Raw genomic sequence first — 15,070 nt, forward strand, 5'->3', positions numbered from 1 at the left:
TCTTTCGAATCACATATTATACCCCTAATTTTCCGTATTGTTCATGAGATGCACTTGGAGTTAAAGAGCGTTAGTCCGTCGTTAGTTGCGTTTTACCATTTTGCCCTTAAATTGAGTTTGGCGCGATTTACCTATAAGTCCTTGACAGAAATTCCAAAAAAAAAAACTTCTCATCTTCTTCTCTTTCTCTCTCCTCTCCTCTGTTCTTCCTCATACTTGAATTCTAATCGAAACCTAAAAAAATCTGGGTAGATCTTCATTCTTCTTGTGAAATTTGTTGCGTATTGTAAATGTGAGTTCGTGGGTGTGATTTTGGTTAATTCACGACAAAAGGGGGGAAATTTAAGGCGATTTATAGCGCGAGTTAGAGTCGAAGAGGAAGCGCCATTTTTGAAGTTGGATAATCTATTTCAAGGTAATAATCTATTTTTCGCTGTTTATTTTGCTTGTAAAGCTCAGTTTTTTCGCGAAATTGATTAGGGTTAGGGTTTTGTGAAATTGTCAGTTAATATTTGAAATTGCAAAAATTTGTTGTGATTAATTGATTGGTTAGTGGTTGTTTTTTCCTAGAATTGTATTGTTTATTGATGAACTTGATTATTCGATGTTGGTTATTGATGAATTGTGGTTGTTGGAATGGAAATTCATGTTTTTTTTTCTTAAATTTTCCCTTTAGGATGATTGTTATTGCATTATGGATCACATAGCTTTGATGTGAGAGTTACATGCATGGATAAAAGTATTGTTTGTTGAGGTTGTTTCTTGATATTTTTGAGGAATCATTAAGCAGTATGTGTTTTTACCTAGTAAGTTTAGCTTGTTTATTGAGTCTCCTTGTGATAAGGTAGAGTTGAAAGATGATAAGACATTGAGGCTGTTGTGGGGATGGAATTGGGGTAAAGATATTGTTGAAATTTGGGTTGAGTGAACAGATAATCTAGGGTTGGTGTTTAGGACTGTTGTTGCCACAATTGAGAATCATAGAAAGGAAAATGAGAGGAAGCTTAAGGAGAGACAAGATGAATGGTTGAGGGCTCAAAGAGAGGAGGAATAGGAAAGGGGGAAACAACAAGAAATGGAGGACATTTTAAGGAAATTCATGAACAAATGGAGTTCACTGTTGCTATCGAGGTGCCTGTGGTTGATTATAAGGACTTGACCACTGAGTACGTGAGAATCATTAGCAAAGATGATGTTGATGAGGTGTTTCGAGGTGGCTCTCAACCACAACCAACATAAGAATCCCCATCCCAAGCAAAAAGCCTGTTGCTCCTAAGCAAAAAGCCAAGGCTAAGCCTGCTGCAGAAACTGACCCCAAAAGCAGGCCCTCTTCATCATCTAAATCCCCCACTCCACCACCTCACTCCACTCAAACCTCACCACCACATAAACAACATTCACCACCACCAAAACAACCTTCTCCACCACCAAAACATCCCACCCCACCACCAAAACTGTTAGGTTATGATACATATGACATTTACATAAATCATGCGGAAACAACCATTAACCCAGGAATCATATTATTTACACATAATCATATAGCATAATTAGATGCATACTCTTTGTTGCGTGCCCTCCCTAGCTGCGCCCGAACCGAACAAGAACAAGTCTTTTAGGACTCCAAATGTCGTCCCTCCGTAGATAGTCCACAGCACGTCCGGATCCGCCTTAAGATTGACCAACTAGAATCGCCCTTAAGGTACTAGAAAATTCGGCACTTTTATGAGCAAGATGTGTTTTAATTTTCTCTCAAAAAACTCACTTTTGAATACTTTGAAACTTGTATATAAATTATGACCCCTAGGCCTTTATTTATAGAGTTATGGAAAAGGAATCGTAATCCTAGTAGGATGCGAATTAATTGGAATTAGAATCCTACATGAATTCTATTTAATTAATTTATCCAATTAGGAATAGACATTTAATCATACACTGACTCTTGCAGATTCAGGAATCACGCATGAGCACAAACTCACACACACACGGCAGCCACAAGGACTGCCCATGCGTGCGAGCTGCAGCCCACGCAGCAAGGCCCACGAATCCGTGGCCTTGGCGCGCGCTGGGCTTGTGGCGTGCGTGCTTGCTGGGCGACGGCCTGGCTTCGTGCTGGGCCTTCGTCCAGCAGGCCTCGTCCGATGCTAATTCGTACGATACGCTTCCGATTAAATTTCCATTTCCGGAATCTATTTCCGATACGAACAATATTTAATATTTCCGATTCCGGAATTAATTTCCGTTTCGAACAAATATTTAATATTTCCGTTTCCGGAATTATTTTCCGATTCCGGCAATATTTCCGATTCTGACAATATTTCCGTTTCCGGCAATATTTCCGTTTCCGGCAATATTTCCGATTCTGGTAATATTTCCATTTCCAATAATATTTTCCGATACGTACCATGTTTCCGTTTCCGGCAACATCTACGACTTGGATAATATTCATATTTCCGATACGATCCATATTTCCGTTTCCGGCAATATCATCGTTTCCGGAGTATTCATTTCTTGCCTGTGACGATCTTAGCTCCCACTGAAACCAAGATCCGTCGGTTCCGAATATTCATAGATGGAGTATTTAATGCCATTAAATACTTGATCCGTTTACGTACTATTTGTGTGACCCTACGGGTTCAGTCAAGAGTAAGCTGTGGATTAATATCATTAATTCCACTTGAACTGAAGCGGCCTCTAGCTAGGCATTCAGCTCACTTGATCTCACTGAATTATTAACTTGTTAATTAATACTGAACCGCATTTATTAGACTTAACATAGAATGCATACTTGGACCAAGGGCATTATTTCCTTCAGTCTCCCACTTGTCCTTAGGGACAAGTGTGCATTTCCTAATTCCTTTGTCACTCGATGCTTGCTCTTGAACATAAGGTAAGAGTTGTCATCCTTATTATGTCCAGAGGTGTTCCTCGGTTTCAGAGTTCAACTGATCAAATAAACAGATAATCATAGCCTATGATTCATCCGAGCACGGCCATGCATTTCACAGTTTCTAGCTCTCCGAGTGGCCTTGTACAACTTTTAAGCATCTCATCCCGATTTATGGGAGGACAATCCCAATCTTGCGATCTTGAGATTAGACTTCGTTTGATAGGTGATTACCTGAGCGTTGCCTTTATAGCCTCCTTTTACGGTGCGACGGTTGGTCAACGTCAAAGCAACCAGTTCTCAAACAAGTAATCTCAAATCACTCAGGTATTGAGGATTTAGTGTCTAATAATTTAATGAAATTTACTTATGACAGACTTTCATCTCTTACAGTAAAGTTTCATAGGTCTTGTCCGATACTAGTCTTCCCAAAGTAAGTATCTATGCAAATGATTATGACATTGCCATGTCCACATAGTTCAAGAAACAGAACTACTAGTCATCTTGCATTCTAATCGTCTAACGTTTTCTGTGCGTCCAATTTTATAGAAAACTCCGATTAGGGACCATTTTCAACCTTTGACATTCAAGTTCACTTGATAGACATTTCTTAGTCACAGGACTGGTCCTGACAGTCTATCTTGAATATATCGTCAAGTTGAAGGGACTCATCATTTAATAAACCACGAATTAAATGGAAAAATGAATTCCTTTCATTTATTGTGAATGATTAACCAATAATGTTTTACAAAGATTTGAACTCTAAAACTTTAAAACATTAAACAGAGACATCAAAGCCATTCTCCAATATGCTTGATTCCCATAGCTGCAGTGTGCGAGTTGTGCTTCGCTTGTGGCAGAGGTTTAGTTAATGGATCTGATATGTTGTCATCAGTTCCAATTTTGCTTATCTCGACTTCTTTTCTTTCAACGAACTCTCGTAGAAGGTGAAATCTACGAAGTACATGCTTGACTCTCTGGTGGTGTCTAGGCTCTTTTGCCTGTGCAATAGCTCCGTTATTATCACAATACAGGGCTATTGGTCCTTTAATGGAGGGGACTACACCAAGTTCTCCTATGAACTTCCTTAGCCATATAGCTTCCTTTGCTGCTTCATGTGCAGCAATGTACTCCGCTTCAGTTGTAGAATCCGCAATGGTGCTTTGCTTAGCACTTTTCCAGCTTACTGCTCCTCCGTTGAGGCAGAAGACAAACCCAGACTGTGATCTGAAATCATCTTTGTCGGTTTGGAAACTTGCGTCCGTATAGCCTTTAACAATTAATTCATCATCTCCACCATAGACCAGGAAGTCATCTTTGTGCCTTTTCAGGTACTTCAGAATGTTCTTGGCAGCAGTCCAATGCGCCTCTCCTGGGTCTGACTGGTATCTGCTCGTAGCACTGAGTGCGTACGCAACATCCGGGCGTGTACATATCATAGCATACATTATTGAACCAATCAATGATGCATATGGAATCCCATTCATTCGTCTACGCTCATCAAGTGTTTTTGGGCACTGAGTCTTGCTTAGAGTCATTCCATGAGACATGGGTAGGTAGCCTCGCTTGGAGTCCGCCATCTTGAACCTATCAAGCACCTTATTGATATAAGTGCTTTGACTAAGTCCAATCATCCTTTTAGATCTATCTCTGTAAATCTTGATGCCCAATATGTACTGTGCTTCTCCTAGATCCTTCATCGAAAAACATTTCCCAAGCCAAATCTTGACAGAGTTCAACATAGGAATGTCATTTCCGATAAGCAATATGTCGTCGACATATAATACTAGGAAAGCAATTTTGCTCCCACTGACCTTCTTGTATACACAAGATTCGTCCGCGTTCTTGATGAAACCAAAGTCACTGACCGCTTCATCAAAACGTATATTCCAGCTCCTGGATGCCTGCTTCAATCCGTAGATTGATTTCTTTAGCTTGCATACCTTTTTAGCATTCTTTGGATCCTCAAAACCTTCAGGCTGTGTCATAAACACAGTTTCTGTTAAAACGCCGTTTAAGAAAGCAGTTTTGACATCCATCTGCCATATTTCGTAATCGTAATATGCAGCGATTGCTAACATTATTCGAATAGACTTTAGCATTGCAACTGGTGAAAAGGTTTCATCGTAATCCACACCGTGGACTTGCCTGTAACCTTTTGCAACCAATCTAGCTTTGAAAACTTCAAGTTTCCCATCCTTGTCCTTTTTCAGTTTGAAAACCCATTTGCTTCCAATGGCTTGGTAGCCATCTGGCAAATCGACCAAATCCCATACTTGGTTTTCAGACATGGAGTCTAATTCAGATTGCATGGCTTCTTGCCATTGCTTGGAGCTAGGGCTCGTCATAGCTTGCTTGTAAGTCGCAGGTTCATCACTTTCAAGTAATAGAACGTCATAGCTCTCGTTCGTCAAAATACCTAAGTACCTTTCCGGTTGAGATCTATATCTTTGCGATCTACGCGGGGTAACATTTCTAGATTGACCATGATTCTCACCAGATTCTTCTAAAGATCTCTGAGTTTCATCCTGAATGTCATCTTGAGCATTCTCTAGAGTTTGTTGTTCGACTCGAATTTCTTCGAGGTCTACTTTTCTCCCACTTGTCATTTTGGAAATGTGATCCTTCTCCAAAAAGACACCATCTCGAGCAACAAACACTTTGTTCTCAGATGTATTGTAGAAGTAATACCCCTTTGTTTCCTTTGGATAGCCCACAAGGATACATTTGTCAGATTTTGGATGAAGTTTGTCTGAAATTAATCGTTTGACGTATACTTCACATCCCCAAATCTTAAGAAAAGACACATTTGGAGGCTTTCCAAACCATAATTCGTATGGAGTCTTTTCGACAGCTTTAGACGGAGCTCTATTTATAGTGAGTGCAGCTGTATTTAGTGCATGTCCCCAAAATTCTAATGGAAGTTCGGCCTGACCCATCATTGACCTGACCATGTCTAGCAAGGTTCTGTTCCTCCGTTCTGACACACCGTTCCATTGTGGTGTTCCAGGAGGAGTCAATTCTGATAGAATTCCACATTCTTTCAGATGGTCATCAAATTCATAGCTCAGATATTCACCGCCTCTATCAGACCGCAGTGCCTTGATCTTCTTGCCTAATTGATTCTCTACTTCACTCTGAAATTCCTTGAATTTGTCAAAGGATTCAGACTTATGCTTCATTAGGTAGACATAACCATACCTACTGAAGTCATCAGTGAAAGTGATAAAGTAGCTGAAACCACCTCTAGCATTTGTACTCATTGGTCCACATACATCTGTATGGATTAAACCCAATAGTTCATTTGCTCTTTCTCCAACTTTAGAGAAAGGTTGCTTTGTCATTTTGCCAAGTAAACATGATTCGCATTTACCATAATCCTCTAAGTCAAATGGTTCTAGAATTCCTTCCCTTTGAAGTCTTTCTAAGCGTTTCAAGTTTATATGGCCTAATCGACAATGCCACAGATAGGTGAGATCTGAATCATCCTTTTTGGCCTTTTTGGTATTTATGTTATATACTTGTTTGTCGTGATCTAATAAATAAAGTCCATTGACTAATCTAGCAGATCCATAAAACATCTCTTTAAAATAAAACGAACAACTATTGTCTTTTATTATAAAGGAAAATCCCTTAGCATCTAAGCAAGAAACTGAAATGATGTTTTTGGTAAGACTTGGAACATGGAAACATTCTTCCAGTTCCAAAACTAGCCCGGAGGGCAACGACAAATAGTAAGTTCCTACAGCTAATGCAGCAATCCGTGCTCCATTTCCCACTCGTAGGTCGACTTCTCCCTTGCTTAACTTTCTACTTCTTCTTAGTCCCTGTGGATTGGAACATAAGTGTGAGCCACAACCTGTATCTAATACCCAAGAAGTTGAATTAGCAAGTATACAGTCTATAACAAAAATACCTGAAGATGGAACGACTGTTCCGTTCTTCTGATCTTCCTTTAGCTTCAAGCAATCTCTCTTCCAATGCCCCTTCTTTTTGCAGTAGAAGCATTCGGATTCAGAAGTGGGTTGACTGACCTTCCTCTTTGCAGATTTGGCGCCAGTTTGCTTAGTTGGGCTGGCCTTGTTGCCACCTTTCTTAGCATTCCTCTTCTTTCCAGATTTCTTGAACTTGCCCCCACGCACCATAAGCACATCCTGCTTATCACTTTTGAGCGTCTTTTCAGCGGTCTTCAGCATACCGTGAAGCTCAGTGAGCGTTTTGTCCAGACTATTCATACTGTAGTTCAGTTTGAACTGATCATACCCGCTATGAAGAGAATGGAGGATGGTGTCTATAACCATTTCCTGAGAAAATTGCTGATCCAGCCGACTCATATTCTCAATGAGTCCAATCATTTTGAGAACATGTGGACTTACGGGCTCGCCTTTCTTAAGCTTGGTCTCAAGAATTTGCCTATGAGTCTCGAATCTTTCGACTCGAGCCAGATCTTGGAACATGTTCTTCAACTCACTGATGATTGTGAAAGCATCTGAGTTGATGAACGTTTTCTGCAGATCCGCACTCATAGTGGCGAGCATTAGACATTTCACATCCTTGTTGGCATCAATCCAACGATTGAGGGCTGCCTGAGTGATCCCGTCGCCAGGAGCTTCGGGCATCGCCTCATCTAGGACATACTCCTTTTCTTCCTGCATAAGAACTATTTGCAAGTTCCTTTGCCAGTCAAGGAAGTTTTTCCCGTTCAACTTCTCCTTTTCGAGAATTGATCGAATGTTGAATGAATTGTTGTTTGCCATATTAAAAACTACAATTGAAAAGAATAAACAAATAAATAACCATTCACAGTTTCTCTTAATAAACTTAAATTCTAGCATACATGCATGATTCAATGTTTATTAAGCATTTTATTCAAGTTATGTGTTCCGGCAGGTGTGAATAAAATGATTCCAAGATCCTAAAATCATTGAAGAACTAAGCACAGTTTGTCGACTTAATCCTAGAACATCTTAGGTAAGCAAAAGCCTTTTGCTAATAGTCTAGAAACTATTCTTGGTTGATAGGTACGTCTAAGAACTTATTAGGTAAACCTATCGAATTTGCCACGACATAAAAGGACTCCTTACTTATATCGTTGAGTTTCACCAAAACTAACATGTACTCACAATTATTTGTGTACCTTGCCCCTTTAGGACCAATAAGTAACACCTCGCTGAGCGAAAACTATTACTAGATTGATGTAAAGGATATCCAAGCAAGTGTATATTTTGGCATGGCACCTTTTAACTCAATTTTTAAGTTTGGAACTTAAGGCTCTTACTATGTTGGTTAGATTTTAAGTGAACTAAAATCCTTAATCATGCAACATAATCAAGCTTTTGATCTCATGCATTTTAAGACATATTTAAAGCAATAAATAACTTAAAACATGCATAAGATATTTGTGATCTAGTATGGCCCGACTTCATCTTGAAGCTTTGACTTCAAAGTCCGTCTTGAAAATCTCCGTGGGAGGCACCATTTTCTTCAAATAGGATAAGCTATAACTAATTACAACTATTTGATGGTACGCAGACCATATTTGAATTGAAAAATAACTTTGGTGCTTTAGACCAATTACATTCAAATTAATGGTACGCAGACCATATTTTCTATCCTATTTGGGCCATACTAGTCACTTCATAACCTGCAAAACAGTACATATACAATATATACCATTCACCCATTCATTATCATGAATGGCCCACATAGCTGGTTAGTAAAACACATTATGCATCACGTAAACATTTGCAGCAATTAATCAAGGGCACCAATAATCTACCAATTATTCAGTCCTTATTAATTCTAATCAAGTTGTTTTAACCTTAAGGATTTGTAGACCTAATCAAGAGTTTATGACTAAAAAGCGCTCCCACTTAAACCAATAAATTCATATGCTTTACTAATTTTAAACATAAAATTGTATTTCTAGTCTAACCGGAAACATACAAATTTAATTAAAATTTAAAGCTCATATAAATTTATAATTGAATCCAAAAATTTAATTTAATTTCAGTCGCATTTAAATTAATTCATGATTTTAATTTTAGTAAAATAATTAGAATAAATTCCATTTATTATAATTATAATATTCAAAATTAAAATCCAAGAAATTAATTCAAATTATTAATTTTAAAATTAATTAAAATTACGTGAACTGAAATTTTCAAATTAAACATTCAAAACGATCTAATCGTAACGCAAACACCCTACGCGTTGCACGCCCATGGGCCGTACGCACACAGCCATTGCTGGCCATGTGCGCGCAGCCCATGCGCTCGTCGCATAGCTGCTGTTGTCCTATCGCAAGCCTCCGCACAGCGCCCCATCGCACGCGAGCTATCGCTCGCAGTGCGCGCGCGAGATCGCTCGCTGGGCGCGCTGGCTCGCTCGCTGGGGCGCGACATCGCTCGCTGGGCGAGCGACATCGCGCGCTGTGCGCGCGAGCCATCGCTCGCTGGTGCGCGACATCGCTCGCTGGGCGAGCGACATCGCGCGCTGCGCGCGCGAGCAGTGCTGGGCGCAGCGCTCGTGGCACGCGAGCTTGCGCTCGCTGCGCGCGAGGCTGCGCGCACTTGTGCGAGGCAGCGCGCGTTGTGGCGCAGCTCGCTTGCTGCCCACACGCGACTGCCTTGGCTCGCCCTTCGCCCATGCCCATTCGTTCATTGCTCGTGGCACACGACACAAGGCAGGGCTGCTGCCTTGCGCTCGTGCACTACGCCCTTGCTCATTGCATTCGTGCCGCACGGGCGACGAGCTCCCTTGCTCGTCGTCGCATGCCCGCATTATACAACACCCCTTAAGGGTAACACGAAGCGTCCATTGCTTCGTGCGTGCAAGTTATTTGAACGAATCGCAAGAAAATTTAAAATTTATATTTAAAATTAATGACAAATTAATAAATATTATTAATTTCATAATTTTAGGGCGAAAAAATCGAAAATTTATTATCCAATTGATTTCCGATTGTTATGGATTCAAGTCTAGGTCATAAAAATTTAAAATTTATCGTAAATTTACAATTTTTATGGTGGTTTTTAATCATAGGTTTCTAATTAAATTACAATTAATTATGAAAATCAAACTAATTCTAAATTATTCTAATTTTCAACAAATTAATCATAATTACAAATTAGATTGCATAATTAACAAGACTAGGCATTCAAACTTGTTAAACATATGCAGTAGGTCAATCAAAAATTCAAGATTTATCAACAGGAATCGCAAATATTTAATTTAACATCTTAAATTTACGAAATTTTGCATCCGAAAAACTAAAACCTTCGAAAAGTCATAGTTAGGCTTCGAATTTGAGAATTCTGGGTTCGGCAGAAAAATACTATTTTTGTCAAAATTTTAGAATGCCTTTTACATGCGGAATTGACACAAAAATCACTCAATTCGGATGAGTAATGAAGAAACTGCCGAAAAACTGCGTACATATAATTAAATAAACGCAATTTGCAATTAATTAACAATTACGAAAATTAATCACCCCTTTTAATTCTTGCAAATTTGTAATATTTAACCATGTTCATGCAATTTAGATTATGAAAATAATAAGGGGCTCGTGATACCACTGTTAGGTTATGATACATATGACATTTACATAAATCATGCGGAAACAACCATTAACCCAGGAATCATATTATTTACACATAATCATATAGCATAATTAGATGCATACTCTTTGTTGCGTGCCCTCCCTAGCTGCGCCCGAACCGAACAAGAACAAGTCTTTTAGGACTCCAAATGTCGTCCCTCCGTAGATAGTCCACAGCACGTCCGGATCCGCCTTAAGATTGACCAACTAGAATCGCCCTTAAGGTACTAGAAAATTCGGCACTTTTATGAGCAAGATGTGTTTTAATTTTCTCTCAAAAAACTCACTTTTGAATACTTTGAAACTTGTATATAAATTATGACCCCTAGGCCTTTATTTATAGAGTTATGGAAAAGGAATCGTAATCCTAGTAGGATGCGAATTAATTGGAATTAGAATCCTACATGAATTCTATTTAATTAATTTATCCAATTAGGAATAGACATTTAATCATACACTGACTCTTGCAGATTCAGGAATCACGCATGAGCACAAACTCACACACACACGGCAGCCACAAGGACTGCCCATGCGTGCGAGCTGCAGCCCACGCAGCAAGGCCCACGAATCCGTGGCCTTGGCGCGCGCTGGGCTTGTGGCGTGCGTGCTTGCTGGGCGACGGCCTGGCTTCGTGCTGGGCCTTCGTCCAGCAGGCCTCGTCCGATGCTAATTCGTACGATACGCTTCCGATTAAATTTCCATTTCCGGAATCTATTTCCGATACGAACAATATTTAATATTTCCGATTCCGGAATTAATTTCCGTTTCGAACAAATATTTAATATTTCCGTTTCCGGAATTATTTTCCGATTCCGGCAATATTTCCGATTCTGACAATATTTCCGTTTCCGGCAATATTTCCGATTCTGGTAATATTTCCATTTCCAATAATATTTTCCGATACGTACCATGTTTCCGTTTCCGGCAACATCTACGACTTGGATAATATTCATATTTCCGATACGATCCATATTTCCGTTTCCGGCAATATCATCGTTTCCGGAGTATTCATTTCTTGCCTGTGACGATCTTAGCTCCCACTGAAACCAAGATCCGTCGGTTCCGAATATTCATAGATGGAGTATTTAATGCCATTAAATACTTGATCCGTTTACGTACTATTTGTGTGACCCTACGGGTTCAGTCAAGAGTAAGCTGTGGATTAATATCATTAATTCCACTTGAACTGAAGCGGCCTCTAGCTAGGCATTCAGCTCACTTGATCTCACTGAATTATTAACTTGTTAATTAATACTGAACCGCATTTATTAGACTTAACATAGAATGCATACTTGGACCAAGGGCATTATTTCCTTCAAAAACAACCCACCCCTCCACCAAAGCAACCCACCCTTCCACCACATAACAACCACAATGATGAGCCTGACCATCCAACACCACCTGATCAGGCTCAGCCAGTGAAAAAGAAGGGGGGTAGAGCTAGACCTAAAGGGTTTAGGGTTAATAAAGTGACTGCTAAGAAGGCTTGGACTTGGGTGTCCAAAGGGAAAGGCAAAGGGAGGAAGGGTGCAGGAAGGTCTAAGACACCAGGGGTGTTTGCTGATGTTGATGATCTAGGTTTAGAAGAGGAGAGTGAGGATTCAGATTATGAGGAAACTAAATCAGACTCTGAACTAGAGGACGATGATGTTCTTCAGGATTGGATTGGTTCTTATGTGGAGGGTGAGGTGCTTGATGATGATGTCCATGATTTGGGGTTTGAGAAATATCTGGATGGTTCTTCAAAGATGGATAAGACCTATAAGAATGGTAAAATATGGACTACTCAACAATATGGGTCCATTAAGTTAGAACCTTGGTTGATCTTTCCAGATAAGGCCAAATTCCTTGAAGTTTTGAGAAGTTACTGCATATAAGAGGGGTTTGGGCTTAGTGTTGAGAGGGCTCACAGTAGAAGATATATTGTAGTGTGTGCAATTGAAAGTTGTGACTGGAGGATACATGCTAGTAGGTTGTTTGACAATGTCAGTTGGGAAATTAAGGTGATTAGTGGGTCCCAAAGAACTTGTGGGAGACTTGAAGAGAACCTTGTGGTGACCTCTGAGTGGCTATGTCAGTACACATTGGGGGAAATAAAGGCCAATCGTGACATTCCAGTGGAGACTTTGAGGAAGTATGCACAGGAGAAGTTCCAGTTGAGGGTGAAGAAGAGGGTGCTGCACAAAGTTAGGAGTATGGCTAAGGAGAAGCTACATGGTGGTTGGGCTGAAGCTTATGAGTTGCTGCCTAGGTATGAAGAGATGATTAAACAGACAAACCCAGGTAATTATGCACTAATATCATGGGGGGCCAGTAATGGGGATGTGAACCCTAAATTCAGGGCTTGTTTCTTCTCTTTTGCTGCTCAAGTCATAGGGTTTTTAAGGGGTTGTATGCCTATAATTGGTAGAGATGGAGCTCATTTAAGTGGTTTTTACAAGGGCATCATACTCACAGTAGTTGGCATTTATGGGAACAATGAAATATTTGTTCTGGCTTATGGGATAGTAGACACTGAGAGCTGTGACAGTTGGACCTACTACATGAGATGCTTGAGGCAAATGTTTGAGCAAGAGGGTTGCAACAGAGATGATAACGTCACCCTAGTCATGTACGTACCTGGAATACCTAAGTACGGGGGCCACTGTACGAATCACGACTCAAAGCTAGAATCACCTCCTATAAATACAATAGAGAAACTTAATTATTATACATGTTTACTAAATTTCCAGAAACTATTTAAGATTCTAAAACCTTTGTTTTAATTAGAAATTAATCGTTCTTTAACAATTTACTAGCCTCAATTGGTCAATTAAAGTCTTAGTACAAAAACATTGACTTTTGGCCTTTAAAATCATTAAAAATCAACACTTTACGGCCTTATAATAAATCTGAAAATTAAGTTTGATTCCCATAATTTAAATCACCATTAAATTATGTAAATCAATTGCCTAAACAGTTGGAATTAAAATCCTAACAATAAGTTATCATAAAAACCATATTTTGACAATAAAAATTGACACTTTAATCATTTATTAAATCTGAAAATAATAGTTCGTATAATTAAAATCAATCTTATAAATTCAAATATGAAAACATTAATATACGGTGTTCATAACCGTTTCCAGCAGTTTAAATAATCCAAAATAATAATAATACTTTAATAATTTAAAACGAATTTAGACAAGTGTCAAAAGTATACGGAGTTTTGGAAAAGCAACAACAACAACACACAACACAACCTTGTGTTGCGTGTGGGCAGCGAGCACGAGCAACAATAGCGCACGAGCAGGGGTGCGGGACGCGGGCAAGGCACGCGAGAGCAGCGACGAGGGGAGGCCTTTGCTGGGCGCTGGGCTCGCTTGTTGCAGCAACAACACATGCACATCAACAGCACCAGCTGCGCTGTGGTGCTACGCGAAGAGAGGGAGATGCGGAGTGTGTGCGTAAGGCACGAGAGGAAGGCAATAGCGAAGGCACGACTGAGCGCACGAAGGCGAGGTGAGGGTGCAAGAGTGTGTGCGGCTAGGAGGGCAGCGAGCAAGGCATGAGTGGCGTGCTTGCTTGCGGCCGAAGAAAACGGGCAAGAGGAGAGAGAAAGAGCCGAAAACACGAGAGAGAGAGAAGAGGAGAGGAGATTTCAGAATTTTAATGTGTGGATTAATGTGAGAGAGGGTTGTATTTATAGCTTTCCCATCCCTTGTGACCTTAGGTTTTAGGAAATCGAGTTGGGCTTGCAATTGGGTTTAATTAGAATTAATTGCTTGCAAGCCTAGTTGGGTTTACCAACTGAATGGGATTGGGCTTGGATTGTAATTAAAACAGTTTTTGAAATACGACCCAACATTTCCCGAATAAATAAATTCGTTTAATTTACTTGATAAAAATCCGATTTTCGTAAATAATTAATAATTAAATTATGTGAAAATAAAATACATTTAAATCACATTAAATGCAATTAAATTCATAAAAATCTTTATAAGTACAAAAAAATATATTTATAAATTACGAAAAACATGAGGTATTACAGTCTACCCTCCTTAAAAGAAGTTTCGTCCCAAAACTTGGGCACGGAAATCACAATTTGAAAATTAAAACTTGAGACTTTATGAGACTTTAATGCGTTTTCTTGCAAAAAAAAATAATTTAGTTGTTCTCTTTAAGTAATTCAACATGACAATATAAAGTGAAACTTCACTGAAAAGCACTAAATTAGGCATATAGTAAGGGGAAATACGGTACATAAGGTAAAAAGCGCGAAATTCTACCGCACTTTACCCCCCCTAAAGAAAACGAGTTACGACCCCGTAACTCAACTAACCTCGGGAAAAAGCTCGGGATATTTCTTTCTCATTTCTTCCTCGGCTTCCCAGGTAGCTTCCTCAGATTCTTGGTTAGTCCATAACACTTTAAAAATCTTACATCCTTAGTCCGCGTACTACACACTTTGCTATTAAGGATTTTGACAGGTCTTTCCTCAAAGGTCAAACTTTGGTCTAACTCTATGGTGTCCGGTTACAACACATGCTACTTGTCCGGGACATAATTTCTCAACTGAGATATATGGAATACATTGTGCACTC

The sequence above is a fragment of the Spinacia oleracea genome, chromosome 4 (genome assembly GCF_020520425.1).
Source record: "Spinacia oleracea cultivar Varoflay chromosome 4, BTI_SOV_V1, whole genome shotgun sequence".
NCBI lineage: Eukaryota > Viridiplantae > Streptophyta > Magnoliopsida > Caryophyllales > Amaranthaceae > Spinacia > Spinacia oleracea.